General features: G+C 41.6%; 1 non-coding gene across 1 annotated transcript; it reads left to right on the forward strand.

Annotated features, from left to right (window-relative positions):
- The first annotated feature begins 13,357 nt into the window (after nucleotides 1–13,357).
- trnak-cuu lies at nucleotides 13,358–13,430 on the forward strand. The gene has a single exon. It is a non-coding gene; the product is annotated as a tRNA-Lys (tRNA).
- The last annotated feature ends 565 nt before the right edge of the window (nucleotides 13,431–13,995 follow it).

Consider the following 13,995-nt stretch of genomic DNA (forward strand, 5'->3'; position numbering starts at 1 on the left):
CCTGCGACCCCCAAAATAACAGTACCAGAGACTGGCGACCCCCGACGGGATAGTGATCTCCAGTGTGCAGGTCTCCCTTGAAAAAGAGATCAATGATCTCAATGGGATTTCACCTGGATAAATAAAGGTTTTTGAATTGTGCTGGGCAGTGTGGCTGCGGAGGGAGCCGAGGGCACCACCGGAGGAGACGAGCGATGACAGCAGCATCACCGTGGTGCAGAACGGGGAGTACCTGGGCACGGCGCCGCTCCCCGCACAGACTGAGGGGACTTGTTGCACGGAGCCCATCACCGGGGAAGCTGCCGGACCGAGAGTTTGATCGTGCCTGCGGCGGGAGAAGGCGGTCTGCTCGGCCTGCCCTTGGCTCTGGGGTCCCTCCTTAAACAAATAAATAAAAACCTTTTAAATAAAATATTCATCTTAACAGATAAGATTTGATCATTTATTTTAAACGTCAGGCCTACAGCATGGCCACAAACCCCATCTAAAAACAGAGGCTCTGTCCTAATTACCTGATTGCATCTGTTATGCCCCACATATGGGGAAAATATCAGACAAGAAAACAGACACGTTGTTAGTTTGCTTCAAGTCCAATGTATTATGCCAACCAACGACATAGAATAGAATAGGGTCACTCTCACTGAAAGAATAACTTTTACCACGTTTTTACAGACAATATTGAGAGTAAGCGTATTGTGCCTCCTATGTACAAGGTTAACATTGAAAGTGACGATGATATGTCCCAATGCGTCTCAATGTACATGTTACTCCAGCTGCCTATCAGTTTACTCCACTCAAATTGCGCAAAACTCGCGTTCCATGGACAGACATTTAAACACTCAAATTACAATAGATGGAGCTCTAGACTAATTTATAAAATTTGTAAAAATGTTGTTAACACTCTGGGTGTGTGAGACGAGTGAACCAAAACGTAAAACCTCCGCAATTAAAACAGTTTAATCGAGTTTGAGCACTAATATACCCATGTTTTGAACACTTTAGCGGGGTAAACATGTTATCTTTTCACTCTGGGTGTGTGCTAGAAGTGAAACCACACTTAAAACCTCCTGAATTAAAACATTTCCCACGACTTTAAACACTAATGTGCCCATGATTCAGACACTTATTCCTGGGTACATGTGTTATCTGTTCCCCCCTGGGTGTGTGTATGTCTGCCTGTGAGTGTGATATGCTGCTTAAAGCCGTGATTCTGCTGTTTTTAGTTTCTTGTACATTTAACAAATTAAATATGATTAATATGTACATTGTCCTGTCTATACTGACACGTTTATGTCCATAACTCCGTCTGTTTATTGAGTCCAATGTACACCGTCTAAAAACGACAATTATGACTGAATTAAAACAGTTTGACCTTATTTTAACACTCATGTAGCCAGGTTTGCAGCGCTGCTCACCGGGTAACACATGAATTACACTCCTGTTGAATTAAAACATTTCCCACGACTTTAAACACTAATGTGCCCATGATTCAGACACTTATTCATGGGTACATGTGTTATCTGTTCCCCCCTGGGTGTGTGTATGTCTGCCTGTGAGTGTGATATGCTGCTTAAAGCAGTGATTCTGCTGTTTTTAGTTTCTTGTACATTTAACAAATTAAATATGATTAATATGTACATTGTCCTGTCTATACTGACACGTTTATGTCCATAACTCCGTCTGTTTATTGAGTCCAATGTACACCGTCTAAAAACGACAATTATGACTGAATTAAAATAGTTCCCCCGACTTTAAACACTAATGTACCCATATTTTGCCCACTTATTCCTGGGTTAATATATTATATTTTCTCCCTGGGTGTGTGTGGCACCATCTGGTGGAACATTTGTGAATTACACTAGAATCCAAAACTTTAATGTTTTTTATCTTAGCGAAATAATGGTTTAATGACCCCAATGTAATGATCATTTATGATTCTGCAGAAGTTGTCTACACGTGTATTTTTTGTCAATATGAGATGCACTGTTTTCATGTCCCATGTACATGTCTGTACATATGGCCTCACGCACTACTAACACAGAGATAAATAGTAGCAGTTCTTCAATACATTATATTAGATGCACATTCCATAACTTTTTGCATGGAAAAACCCCTCAACTTCACTGATGTTTAGGTGATCTAGTATTTAGTATTGTTTAATGGAATGTATATCAGTGTATTAAAGTAAATACTTCATTTATTTAAACCAATATCTTTCTTGATTCTTTGCACAGTATGAAAAAAGAGTATTTGTACCTGTGCTGAAGTTCACTGCTGTGAGGAGTCCAGTTCTGTCTCTCACTCTCTGGTCCAGGCTGTCTGGATCACCTGGAAACGTTAAACAAACAGATATATGTAAATTACCATGTGTACAAAAAATATAACTGATTGTCTTCTGTTGAACATGTTGCATTGTGTATTGTCCGAGTCAGGGTCCTTTTTATTTTACTGTAACTTTGGAAGAACAAATTAAATGCAATGAATAAGCTTCCTTTTAACTGAAGCACACATAACGTCTGATCTAATATTTTTAACAAATCATCCCTAAAAGCATTGACTAGGCTATTCATCGTCCTTAAATCAGGGATGAAAACTCATCAGGTATGAAAAAGGTGACAAGGATCCGAGCCCCCCGACCCCACGGAATATCGGCTTTAAAATGAGGAATAACAGAGGATTTTAGCAGTCAGAACAACTAAAGCAGCAGTGTTAATAATAACAGAAACGCCAAAGAGTCACATCTAATAGAAATATATAAAAGCATTTATTTTAATTGTGTAGCAGTCAGTTTATACAGTTGAGCATTTTTTAAATGTATTTTCATGCCTCTGTGCAAGGCTTAGTCTTTCTATCTTTATAGCCACTGGTGTAAAGTAACTAAGTTCATAAACTCAAGTACTATACTTGGGTACAATTTTGAGATACTTGTACTTTATGTAAGTATTTCAATGTTTTGCTACTTTGTTCTTCTTCTCCTCTACAGTTCAGAGGTAAATGGTGTACTTTGACTCCACTACATGTATTTAATACCTTTAGTTACTTGACAGATGTGGATGAATGATGTGAAATATAATCAAGTGTTAAATCAGACTTTAGTTCCACCTGGAGTAAATTCACAAGCTACCCTGCAGTATACAAAGTCATTCAAACTAGCTGCACCTTTACCAGCTTTGAGAACACTTTAATGATCAAACATTATAAAACATATCATACTATCAGACTACTTTTGGTACTTGAACTATATTTTGGTGATAATACTTTTATACTTTTACTTGAGGAACATTTTGAATGCAGGACTTTTACTGTAACAGAGTATTACTACACTCTGGTACTTTTACTCAAGTACAAGACCTGAGTACTTCTACTTTTACTCAAGTACAAGACCTGAGTACTTCTACTTTTAATCAAGTACAAGATCTGAGTACTTCTACTTTTACTCTAGTACAAGATCTGAGTACTTCTACTTTTAATCAAGTACAAGATCTGAGTACTTCTACTTTTAATCAAGTACAAGATGTGAGTACTTGTACTTTTAATCAAGTACAAGATCTGAGTACTTCTACTTTTAATCAAGTACAAGATGTGAGTACTTGTACTTTTAATCAAGTACAAGATCTGAGTACTTCTACTTTTAATCAAGTACAAGATCTGAGTGCTTGTACTTTTACTCTAGTACAAGATCTATACTTATACCACCTCCGTTTATAACCTATGAAAAAAGCTATTAGAAAACGAAGGCTAAAGCTAACGTTAGCAGATATGTGATGCTAGTTAGCTAGCTCAACGATAATATTGCTACAGGAAAACTTTTCAGTGCACATCACGCTCTGCCGCTCCGACAGGGAGCTCTGCTGTGAACACCCCGTTCTAACAGCTGTTCACCAGCGGTCCAGTCTGTGCCACAGTGACTCCAGACCACACAGTTAATATTAACGAACGCACCCGTAGGTAATGTAGCTGCTGAAGCTAGACCATCATCGCGGAGCAGCAGAGCCTTATTATACACACATGAGCAGAGCCGACAGGCAGGAAGACTCGAGCACACAGCTCGCGCTTCATTATAATATATAAAAAAAGAACACCATGCGTGTCATGATGGCACATAACAGCTCGCGGCCGCAGATTAGTCCGGGTCCCAGACCCCCCCCATACCCCAAAGATATTGTTATTGCAGATCGACATGAATCACACAAACTACCTATTTTGGATTCAAAACGGCGAATTTCGCCAAAAGGTGACAAGTTTGCATCCCTGTAACTTAAATGCAGGCATTAAGTTACATGTTCACGTTCTACAGCCACAATTAGTCGGTTTCACAAGTGTAATGAAAATCAAATAAATAGTAATATTGATGTGTGCTGATTCTCTCGCGTCCAGGAAGAAGTTTAAAGATTAAGAGACAAATGAGTCTCTGTAAGGGTTCAAATTGGTTACTTTAATTTAAGCAGCGTGGTAGTGAAACAGACAAAGGGTAGTTGGGGGGACAAAAGCAGATGTTGTCCCGCAGCTGGTACCAAGGCAAGAGAGCGAGCACACGTTGATTCTCCCGCTTGCATCTCTCCTTCGCTCCTCCTCTCTGGGGGCCGCCCACCTCGATCTTCAATCGCGCATTACAGAGGATTTCGATATTTTGTATTCATTGCTCACTTCCACACGCCTTTTCTCCTCCTACTCTCTTTCATTACTTTTTATTTAATACTTTATAAACAGCTGTAATAGTTAGTTTAGAAACACTTTTACGGCACAGTTCTCATTTTCGGTAACTCCCTCTGACGTCATAGCTACTCACGTATGTGAAAACACTTTACGATTAACTGTACCTTCATTTAATATTCAGCAGTAATAATATCTCGACGTCTATAGATGTAGTGTTAAAGTCCGTAGGTTTTGGTGTGCAACACTCCATGTCATTTTCACTTTACATTCAGAAAACGTATTATTATTAGCCACATGCTAACTGCTAACTGCTAACCGGCTATGAAGGGTTTTCAGAATAAAAGCTTGGCATTGAGATTTCCTGAGAACTTCCGGGTTTTTTCACAATAAAACAGCTTTTAAACTGACGATATGTTTTAGACTAAATGATGCTATTAAACATTGATTTTAATTTCTAACAGTAAGCATTGGTATTACAATACTTACTATTTATTTGATACCAATTTGGTAATACAATTAATAAAAACAACAAGGTTTGGGTTCGTTCTTCAGATTTGACGTTAACGTGTAAGCTCAATAATGAACTCCAGCTCAACAAAACATATTGTAATATAGTAATCATCTTGAAATATGACATTAATAATTGTAATATACACACATCTTATTGTGAGGTTGATTTCACATACACTACGCTGCTATTCAACACTATTTGACGTTAGCTTGCCTACATACTCGAGCATAGCGAATTTAAATGAACCTTAGCGATGCATGCAGTTACCTACATAATCAAATATCTCTCTAACTTACAAGGATGACCTTATTTTACCAACCTCAAACAGAAGCCGTTTGTTTTACAGTATTATCCCACTTAAAGGGCCCATGTCATGGCCATTTCCACTGATCATAATTACATTGTTGAGGTATACTAAAATAGATTTATACTGTGCAATTTTCCAAACTCACATTGGTTTCGCATACAGCATCTCTGTAAAGTATGTGTATTCAGCAGTATTCACTCTCTCCACTAAACGACTCGTTGGAGCTCTTGCCCCCCCCCTCCCTGTGAGCCTAGTGTGCTCCGATTGGTCAGCTCGGCCACTCTGTTCTGATTAGTCAACCACCAGAGAGGCTCCGCCCATGTCTAACAGTGCTTTTTTCGGCTCGCTCTCGGAACATCAGTCTTATAATGGCGTCGGTACAGCCGTATATTTTATACGCTAACTAACCGAACTGTACCTACAACTGTTGTTATAGAAGAGTAAGTTATTTTTACCTGTAATAAACTACTACTGTTTGATGAGAAATCAAATCATGGTTTGCTATATATGAATGATATGTTATAGGAGCAAATAATTCAGGGAAGAAAGGATAGGCCTAAGTATTTCCATCAAACTTTATTTTTAGAAATGTACAAAATGAACATAAATATACATATATACACGGTATATCATCCATTCCTCCCCGTTGTCGGCATCTTGCCTATCGCAGCCGGGGCTTTTTAGGACGAGGCCTCAGTGTGGTAGTCCCGTCCCAGTCATGTATTTTCCGCCAGGATCTGGCTGGACGAAATCAAATGCAAATCACAAAATATTAGAGAAACTTCGTTGTTTTAGATTCGTTAGTAGTAGTTGTGGTAGGAGTGTGGATCTATCTAATCCATCTATATAATCAACACAGTAAGCTTGCCAGCTAATATGCTAACCTAGCTTTCTTGTTTACCTTGTTAGCAAACACGATATGAACGTTAGCTCGGAGGTACGGCAACTATAATGGAGTGTAATAAAACTACTATGAACAAAAGCTAGTGGTTCATATTAGGCTAGCAATAACGTGTTTATAATTGCAATCTTATACGGGTAGTCTGCTACGTTCGGTCATTCATTGTAACTGGCATGAATACGATGTTTCCCGCTAGCATGTATAGCTAGCCTCGTTAGCTATACATGCTATCAGCGTCGGAGGAAAGCCAACTGTAATGTACCGTCCTTTGGGGGTCTGTGAGCGGGCAAAGAGAGGGGATTTCCCCGTTGTCTCTGCTGGAAGTGTGAAATAAACGTAGTTGTTTGATGTTCGTCAGCTTGCCAGCTGGATTACAATGCTAATCTGATTGATTGATTGATTGAAAAGTTTATTAACAGCTTGTATATTGGGTACAGTACAGTACAGCTCAAAACATACAATTGTTAAGGGGATGCAGACCAGAGAAAGACTTTCGTCTTGTTTACATCAGGGTCCCCCATTTCCAATTTATCATATCATTTAAGACATATAAGACATATTTGACATGCAGATGGCTTATTTACAATTTACATACAGCTGGTTTTTTACATACAGATGGCTTATTTACAATTTTCATTTTAGATTTCGTTCTAATACATCCTAACCGGACATTTAAGACATACCAAGTCTACAGATATACAGTTAGTAACAGAGTCTAAAATGCGAGTATATACATAGATGGGGGGGGGGGGAAGCTGTCCATTGTACGACAGGTTGAGATTTGTACCATTACCGGGGCCAGTTTTGCAATGCTCTCCCCCGAAGGTGCTCTTTAAGAGAGGTTTTGAAGGTAAGTATAGTTTTACTTTCCTTTACAGTTGTGGGAAGTGCGTTCCACCTTGATGTGGCGTAATTGCGAAACGTGTATTCCCCCTTTTTTGTGCCAAATCTGGGTTTTACATGATTTGTGGAGCTCCCTCTGGTGTTATGATCATGGTATTCCTTGACCTTTGGGAAGGATTTTGACATGTACATGGGTACCATAGAGGTGTAGTGGATCTTGTAGACCAGGCCCATTGCAAGTAGCTGTACTCTGTCGTCTACTCTAAGCCATCCTAGGTTGTCAAAGTGGGCAGAGGTGAGGTGGGTTCTAGATGAAAGGTCAAGCAGTAGTCTGACCAGTTTATTTTGCGATGTTTGAAGTTTTATTTTTAGCGCCTCGGAGGTGCTATGGTACCATGACGTGCAAGCATAGACATAGGACCCTTGAATGAGTGCTCCTGCCAGAGTTTTCAGGGTGTTTTTGTTTACCAGAGAGGAGATCCGGTATAGGAATCTAGTTCTTTGATTGACTTTTTTTATTACATTGGATGCCATTTTGTCACAGGAGAGGTTTGCCTCAAGAATAGATCCTAGGTATTTAATTTCCTTCTTACTTGTGACAATAATGTCACCCACTGCAACTGAGAAGTCGTCGGATTTGCTGAGATTATGTTTCGAACCGAAGAGAATGGACTCTGTTTTACCCAGGTGTAATGATAATTTATTATCTGCGAGCCAGGTGCAGATTCTGCCGAGCTCGGAGCTGAGGGTTTTTTCAACCTGCAATCTGCTCCTGTCAGAGACCAGCAGGGCTGAGTCGTCCGCGAACAGGAACAAGTTGCAGTCACATGCTGATGACATATCATTTGCATAAATTAGGAACAGTAACGGACCTAATATGCTTCCTTGTGGAACACCACAGCTCACTGGGAGGGGGGGGGACAAAGTACCGTTTACCTCCACCATCTGTTCTCTCCCCTCCAGGTAGGATTGCATCCAGCTCACCGATAGTTTATCAAAACCAATTGCTTTTAGCTTGTCAATCAGAATGGGGTGATTAACAGTGTCGAAAATCTACGTTTGCTAGTTGTTCAGTTGTTCAATATGCTATACTATACTATGAACAACAGATAGTGGTTCATATTAGGCTATCAAGCACATGTTTACAATTGCAATCTTATATGGGTAGTCTGCTACATTCATTGTAGCTGGCATAAAAACAATGTTTTTCCGAGCAAACTCATGTCTAGCTCTTAGTAGCCTTGTTGTTTAGCTCGGTAGCATACACGCTAGGAACGACAGCTATATTGTAATTACGTTTCGCGACTGACCGTACGGTAAATCACCTGGAGTATACTGTCTATGAGTATTTCGTGTGTGAATGCAGACATTCTCCTGCTATGAGATATATGTATATAAGGCCATCTGCTGATATTAGAGTTGATATGGAAACGCTAGCAACTTAGTTAGCACAGTTAGCACTGGCTTAGCAGTCCGAAACATGTTTACACATTTAAACAGTCGTGGTAGATACCTTGTTTGATAAATACACAAATAACCAGTGACGTGCGGTGAGGTTCATGGCTGGTGAGGCACTGACTCTTTCAGAGTCCGATTTACAAATATTATATTTTGACCTTAATCGAAATATTCGGTTATTTTCAAAAGCTTTTTTTAGTCTGATGCTTCGATTCATTTTAAACAGACCGATCAACAAAAGGATACCCAAAATCTAATTATTGGATTGTTCTTTCTTAGTAAGATCCCATGTTCATTACAATTGTGGTCTTACCTTGACTTGAAGATGAAGTCCATGCTATCCTTCTGGACAACAATCTCCATTACTTTTTTGTAAAAGTCCTCCTTATCTCCCTCTAGTTTCAAAACAAAAGTCTAGTTTGTTGTTTGCGTCTACCGTCTCTGCGTAGAATAACAGTAGCAACAAGAACCTGTGGGCTCACGTGCGCCCCCTTCAGTGCGGCAGAGGTTATGGCTGCCTCTCCTGGTGCTTTTTTCATTGCCGTTGTATGATGAGACAAGCGGGCCTAAATATCATATATACGTGAAATAAGTTATTTAGACACTATGGATGGTGAGGATAAATGTAATAAAGGGATCTACAAACATTACATTAGCCGCGTTCACACCAAGTACTTTGCCGTATTTAGTGCCGGCACTCAGAGCCCCGGCACTTATGACCCCAGGGCATTTAGTACAGATCGCGTTCACACCGGAGTACTTTTCCCTGAGGGAAGATTACACAAATGAGCCGCTCACGTCACTTCGTCTTCTTCTGCTTTGGGTTTACTGGCAGGCAGCAAACAACTTCACGGCGTATACTGCCACCCGGAGTCCCCGGCCGGAAGTCCCCGGAGTTGGGGACTGGCTTCAGTAGAAGCTGCTGGGACTCCCAGCAGCTTCTACTGAAGCCTTCCGAGTAAATCGCCAGAACGCCGACACCTCCTCATCTCCACCGCTCCCATGTTTTGTTTTGCGTTGCCATAAGTTAGTCTCTCTGCGTTTGTGCGCTGGGCGAATGCTAATGCTAATAATGCTAATGCGAGGATAATAAAATGGCGGCTCTACAAAACATTTCAGAGTTGTACGGGGCGTGGTTTGCAATTCGCCCAGCCAACCAGAACTGGGGCACTTTTTCCCCCCAGGAAAGTACCATCTCTCAGCAGGCACTAAAAATGGGGGTAAAAGTTCCCGAGATTAAGTGCTCTTTTTGGTGTGAACGCGACATAAGGGGTACTAACGGAACTAAACGCGAAAAGTACGGTGAAAAGTACTCCGGTGTGAACGCGGCTAATGGTGACATACAGTGAGATGGTAACAGGCATGCGCTTAGGGCCTGCTTTCCATCCAGTTTCTGTGGGGTGACGCATTCTGAGGTGAGGCAGAGCTCATCTGTGCCTCACCTCACACCACAGTAAGCAAATGAGCCTGGCTTGAGCGCGCTCACAAAATAAGTGCCCGCGCTACATTAGTACCCGCGCTCCAGTCAGTTACTGTGGGCTTACGTGAGGCAGAGCTCGTCCCTGCCTCACTCCTCATCGCTCCATTGTAGTTGTAGCGGAGTTCGGCCAATTTGCTGATTTTGACTATAAAAAGCGATTGGAATTATACAGAAATCACACTTACAACACAGATCAGTGGAGACATTTTATTATTATTACTATTTAGTTTTTCTTTAGTTGTTTTTCTGTTACATTGGAGTATGACAGGTGAGGCACACACACACACACACACACACACACACACACACACACACACACACACACACACACACACACACACACACACACACACACACACACACACACACACACACACACACACACACACACACACACACTCAGGTGTACCTGCAGGTCTGCTCCAGGTTCTGCCAGGTGAGGTCGGTGTGGTTGTACTTCAGGTCGTTTGCACGGATATAACAGCCTCCATTCATGTTAGGGTTAGGGTTAGGGTTAGGTTGGGGGAAAGAATCCGGTAACCAGACAGAATCTGATTACACGTAGAGCTCTGGCCATCCGGGGACCGACATCGGTGTTAAAGTTGGGGCTTCCTGTGCCGACAAAGTTGTTTTTAGTTTAGTCATCAGTAGTGGTTCCTTAGATCATTGAATGTTTCGACCCTTCACTAGACATTCTCACTTAAAGTGGACCTATCATGCTATATTTAAATGATATATTGTAGGGCCATACCTATATAAGGTATATTTATACGTTTCTGTTTTCAAAATACCAAACAGATCATGCATTTTAGCCATGCCTCATTTCGCTCTATGTGCTGTTTGCTGTCTACGGTTCTGATTCTGCTGACCACGCCCCCCTGCAGGAGAGGGGAGACGTGCTCTGATCAGCTGCTGGGCTGTCAGAAGAGGGGGAGAAAAAGAGATCTCCGTCCTCCGTGTTTTATTATATAGAGTCGTTATTCATTTGTTTTAAAGCTCAATAAATAACAAAGAAGACCTTTGACCGGCACTTTTCTAATTTTGTCCGGAAGATTTAAACTTTAACGGACATCTTGACCGGCTAAAGTAACTGAAACTGAAGCTCTGCCGCACGGTCCCCTCGTTCCTTGGGAGAGGGGATGTAATTCTCTCCGGTTAGTCCACCAGCAGATGACAAACACCCACCTCTCCGCCTCTTCCAAGGAACGAGGGGAACGAGGCAAGCGTTTGCAGCGGGAGCAAATGCTTGCCTCGGGGAGGGAGAAAAAGTCAGGACAGTGTTCAAATCTGGATCAGTTTTGATCAGATCCGTTGCAGCCCCTTTTTTAGAGATTTGGGTATGGAGGAAAATAGAGAGGGTTGTGTTTTCTGACACTTGGTGAGTTCCATGGAACACCGGGGACACATATTCATGTATAAAAGACGTACAAAAGTGCATTTTGCATGATAGGTCCCCTTTAAGCTTCTTTTAAATGTTGAGAAAACCAAGGTAATGCTCTTTTCTAAAGCTAAAAAGACTCCAGAGACTGCTTTGGATATTGTTACTATGCAAGGACAAGTACTCGAAGTGGTTACCTGTTATAAATACCTTGGTATCTGGCTTGATGATTGTCTTACTTTTAAACTTCAGGTCATTAATCTGCTTAAAAAGCTGAGGGTTAGACTAGGTTTCTTTTTCAGAAACAAGTCCTGTTTCTCTTTTGAAGCCAGGAAAAGGCTAGTCACTGTGACCTTTTTACCTGTGCTGGACTATGGTGATTTGATCTATATGAATGCACCTGCCCATTGCCTGGAAAGGTTAGATGCCGCCTATCACAGTGCTCTGAGATGTGTTACTAACTGTAAAGCACTTACTCATCACTGTACCCTGTATGCCAAGGCAGGTCTGCCTTCACTTACTGTACGGAGGCTCAGTCATTGGTACATATTCATCTATAAAGCTATGTTGGGTAAACTCCCAACTTATATATGCTCTTTGATCTCACAGAGAGTGGGAAGTAGCTATTGCCTGAGATCCCAGGATGTGTTTTCATTACATGCGCCAAGTGCTAGGACTGTTTTAGGTACTAAAGCTTTTATGTGCGCTGCTCTTCTAGCTTGGAACACTATGCACATTTTTTTGAAACTGAGCATTTTGATTCCCTTGCATTATTTTAAAGCGCGGCTGGATGAAATGTTATTAGATACCTGTCATTGTGAATAGGTTGCTAATTTATACCCCTGTAATTATGTTGTGATGTCCTTTTTGTTTTCTGTTGTTTTTATGTGTAACCAATGTACTGCAGGTCTCCCTTGAAAAAGAGATCGTTGATCTCAATGGGATTTTTAACCTGGTTAAATAAAGGCTACAAACAAACAAACAAACCCTCGCGGTGACCCTGACTTGGCTTTTCCACATCCCAGCCCACACGAAGAGGCATGTTGTCCTGTAAAGAACTGAAGGTTGTTAATAGCAGTTATGCTTAGGGTACTTCAATTCTGCAACCAAGGACTTTCTTTTCATTCCTGCTCAAAGTTTGTCTGGTGACAATGGAAAATATAAAGGGATTTCTTTCCTTTCTTGATTTTGTCTGTCAAAAGTGCATTCGTTGAGCGCATTGCCATGGTCATTGATTGTAGTTCTCCTTCAATGATTTGAAGCATGCACTTGGTAGCTTTGTCATGGATGTTATAATGATGACCGTACGAAAGTTCAGTTGCCATGGTTCAGGGACAGGCTTATCCGAAAGTGTTTCCAAGGGCCTCTTGGTGGCATCCTCGTTCATGAGTTGATCAATGCTTGCCTCCTTTGGTGAATAAAGGCCGCCTGTTATTGAAAATTCTCTCCGTCGGGGAATCGAACCCTGGTCTTCGCCTCTGCGTGACAAGCAGAGATACTGTCCACTATACTAACGAGGAATGCTCTAGCAGCGATCCTAGCACGTCAATCCTAGCACGTCAACCCTAGGTGGCGCTCCTCGAGGGGTTACAGGTCATATCCAGGATAGCATTTGGGTTCAGTATACAGTTGCTGTCACGAAAGTCCATGACGCTGCAGCTGTGACTGGATCCAGTGTACAATCTCTCAGTCTCAGAAATCAACATGTGGTCCGTCGTTTTGAAGGTTTACAATTAAATATCAATGTTGCATCTACGCGCAAACGTGTACGTAGCTTTTCAGCAGTTTCTGTAGTTTAGTGGTCATTACCATCATTGGTGCTAGCCCGGCTAGCTCAGTCGGTAGAGCATGAGACTCTTAATCTCAGGGTCGTTGGTTCGAGCCCCACATTGGGCTGTAGTGTTTTAGGGTGTCTTAATCCTAGATCATTCAGACCAGTTTTTTCGAAACCTTGAACCTTTCACCTCCAGGTTTGACTAAATGTGAACACGGCAGAACTAGGGCAAAACGAGAAAGCCTAGAGAAGGGTGTTTCGGATTGCCCTTCAATCAAACTCTGTACCCCTTTTCTTGCAAGCGGAATGCAATCGGCCCTTCCATCTGAAATTAAAAAATCTTGGTCTATTTTAGCATTGTTACTAGCCCGGCTAGCTCTCCCTGTCGCCTGTGAGTCGAGCTCATTCTTGGTAGCGACAGCCAATCACGTTCACGTCTGCTACCAAGAATCTACCAAGAATGTAGAGCTCTGGCCAATCAGCGCCCGTATTGCTACCAAGAATTGCCCCCGCAGCAACCAAGAATTGACCAATCAGCGTCTCCGTAGGCAGGCTATACTCTGCGGACGCCGCGAGCGAGAGATTCACTTTTTCCCAACATCACGAAAGCAAGTACATTGTAACATCTTGGTGAATACAAGATCTTTGATTACGGAGATCACGTTAATGACGTAATGCATGTGTGCA

Source organism: Trematomus bernacchii, unplaced genomic scaffold (genome assembly GCF_902827165.1).
Source record: "Trematomus bernacchii unplaced genomic scaffold, fTreBer1.1, whole genome shotgun sequence".
Taxonomy (NCBI): Eukaryota; Metazoa; Chordata; class Actinopteri; order Perciformes; family Nototheniidae; genus Trematomus; species Trematomus bernacchii.